This window comes from Chrysochloris asiatica, unplaced genomic scaffold, assembly GCF_000296735.1.
Source record: "Chrysochloris asiatica unplaced genomic scaffold, ChrAsi1.0 scaffold00313, whole genome shotgun sequence".
Classification (NCBI taxonomy): domain Eukaryota; kingdom Metazoa; phylum Chordata; class Mammalia; order Afrosoricida; family Chrysochloridae; genus Chrysochloris; species Chrysochloris asiatica.
Window position 1 is genome coordinate 734,532 of NW_006408831.1, and position 3,593 is coordinate 738,124.

Genomic DNA, 3,593 nt, shown 5'->3' on the forward strand with positions numbered 1-3,593 from the left:
GGCAGTGTTTCGCTCTGTTGTGCATAGGGTCACTATGAGTCAATACCAACTAGATGGAACCTAATAACAATACCAACAGTGCTGAGAACCACTGCTAGATAACTCTCCATTTTTGGAGGGAGCAGTGAAAGTCATCTTTTGGTGTTTTTTTTTGTTTTTTTTAAACTTTCTATTATGAATTGAGTGAAGGTTTACAGACAAGATTACCAGTTTCACATTCAACAAATCATACACTTGGTTTCATCTCAATGATTGCAATCCCTCCATGAGACAACTGTTATCCTACTTCCTCCCTGTGGTTCCTATTTCCATTGCGCCCACCTTTTCATCCTTCTCAACTTTGTCTTTAAGTAAATGTTGTCCTTTTGATTTTGAATGATTGACCATTCCATGGTGAGCATACCTTGTTAGTGTTGTTGTCCTCCCTATATACCTATCTACTGCTTGGTAAAAACTGGGCCGCGAGGATGAGTTCCTTTCATGACCTGAAAGGTGGCTGTGGGCCATAGTCTCAGGTTCCTCCAGTGTCATTCTTACCAGTAAGGGCACACTCTCTCTCTCTTTTTTTTTTCATAATTTTACGTTTTGTTCCATATTTTCTCCCACTGTATCCAGGACCTTCTAATGTGGTCCCTTTCAGAGAAGTTGGTAGTGGTAGCTGGGCACCATCTAGTTCTTCTGATCTCAGTGTCACGGAGACTGATGTTCACATGTTCTATTGTGACTATTGAACTATTGTGACTAATCAGTCTATTGGACTGATTGAGTCAGCAGTGGATGGTTTTTTTCTGTAGCATTCATTCTCCAGGGTTTTGAGAGAAGGGAAGCAAAAGGAAACAAAGAGATACTTTCACTTCCCTGCCACTTCTGTTCTGACACCTGCCACATGTGCATCCCTTCTTCCTTTGACCCTAACCACCCATAGCTTGTTAAAGTGCTTGTTAAGGTCTTCCAGACTTTCAAGTCTACCCAAGACTGAGATACCAGTAGGAAGGAAGCTTGGGAGTCCCAAGAGCTCCCATCACTTCTTACCTGTTGGCTGCAAATGCAGGAGTTCTTTCGATTCTCCCTTAAGATATTGGTTGTAAGTGGGGAGTCCCCAGTCTTTGTTATTTTTGACCTGCTACCTTCCACTATTTTCTTGGGTTCAATGACTCAAAAGAATAGAATTCATAGAAAGTAATATATGTATAATATGTACAATTACAATTTTAATATAGCAAAAAAAAAAGGTACAAAAAACTCAGGACCAATATAGAAAAGACATGCATAGGGTAAGGTCTGGGAAATTTCCCAACACAGAGTGCCCATGTCCCAAAAAAGGGATGCACTACTCTCACAGGTGTACTGATTGTCTATCATCAACCAGGAAGTCCAGGAAGCTTCTCTGTCCAGAGCCTTTACTAGAGCCTCATTACTTGGTTGTGTTTGATTGAATCAGTTATCTGGACAGCCCCAACTTGTATCACATTGTTAGCATAAACCCTGCGGTATGGTCTGGAAGACATATCAAGTCACCCTAACTACTAGGTCTGAGAGGTTATTTCTCTGGAACCAAGGACAAAGACCACATTCTTGGGGTAGAGTTCATGTAAACCACATAAAAAATGAAGTAGCAGATGGGAGTTGGGGACTCAGTCTTTACCATGGTCACAAAGAAGCAGATGACTTATTTATAAATTTAATGTTCCATAAGAGGGACTAGTTGAGACTGTTAGCGTTCTTTAATGATTTAGAAGGTTAATTGTGGGTGAGCCAAGGGTATACCTCTTAACTTCATTGACACCCCCTCCTTTCTATGCTCTTGGATATTGCTTCTAAACTTCCTCTGTCCTTCTTCTCTCATGATGCTGCTTTAATTCAGGCCCTCATTATCTCTCGCCCAAAGTATGGTTTTCAGATTTCATTTTTCTAAAATTACTGAATAATTTCTTCACGCAAAATTAAATGGAAATCTTTTGCAATGACATAGAGAGTTATTTCCAAAATATATAGGAAACTACAACACCTCTACAAGAAAAAGACAAGTAACCCAATTAAAATATGGGTACAGGACATGAACAGACACTTCACCAAGGAAGAGATCTGGGGAGCCAACAAACATAGGAAGAAATGTTCATGATCATTAACCATTAGAGAGATGCTAATCAGAACAACAATAAAATATCATCTCACACCAATAATTAAAAACAAAGTTCGAAAAAGCAGAGGACAATAAATGCTGGCTGTTTGAATGATTGTATATTCCTGAGTGTTTTGGACCACATCCAAACAAACAAACAAAAACAAAAAAGAGAGGGAATAGAATCAAATACTGTTGAATGATGAAGCATGCAGGGATTGTCATTGAAACTAATACTACAGGATGCGTGTAAAACTGATGTTCGCCCATGTAAGCTATCACTCAAGTCACAATAAAATCTTAAAAAAATAAGGTAAAATCAATGGAGCCCCAGTGTACAAACAAATAAAAAGAGAGCTGTGTTGGTTGAAGTAGGGGTGGGGGCTGGCTCCCTGCTTCTATCATACATTCATTCAATAAGTATTAATGGAAAACCACTGGCCTAGTTTCACCATTTAATCTCTAATTGAACTTCTTGACCCCAATCACTTAACTTTACAATCCTCTATTTGTCCTGATTGTAGAATTATTTTCCAGGTTTCAGATCTAACCTCATCACTACCCTTCTCAGAAACTTTCAGTTGTCTTCTCATTATCTGCTGATATAACTTTCAGTCTCCTTAGGTCCTTTAAAGTTTGAATCCAACCCACATTTTGCATATTTCGATCTGTGTGCTACTATCCGTCCCTGAGACATGCCCCAGAACTCCATGGATGTTCATGTTCCTTGCCTTTGCTTGTGCTGTTTTGCCTGGCAGGAATGCCCTTCTTCCTCCTTTTTCACAATGATATTTCCTGTGTATGTATGTACATCTCCATGGGAGAAAGATGAGGCTTTCTGCTCTTCCAAAGATTTACAGCTTTGGAAAATAAGTCAGAACTAACTTAACAACAATACACATGCATATTATTTCCTTAATTAAGCCTCCTCTGTCTACTACAGCCCCTTTCCTCCTCCTTTTGTTATTGTTAAGTGCCACTGAATTGGTTCAGACTCATAGTGACCTAGTATAGGGCTTCTGAGAAGCAGCTGTTGGGTTTGATCCTCTGGCCTGTGGTTTGCAGTCCAGTGCTTATAGACAGTCCCTTATCCCCCTAGAATTCTGTATTTGTAGTTAGATGCTCATGTATCTGGGTACCCAACTGTTGCTCAGATGTAAGCACCTTGGTTTTCTTTATTTTGGTATCTCATGAAGAGAATATCACTAATTTATTAAGAATGGAAAATAGATTTTATTTTGCAGGTCAATTCGTATTGATTAATAGTAGCAGCCCAGAATGCTGTTTTTAGAAAGATAACACGTGTCATCCAGATTGAGTGAGAAACTGTCTCATACTTATTATATATCTGCCTTCTGGAAGTAAACACAGTAAACATTTGCTGATGAATAAATGAGTGAATACTGTTCTTTAAAATGATGAAATTTAGGGTTTTTACAGCCTGCGATTTGCAGATGATACAACCTTGCTT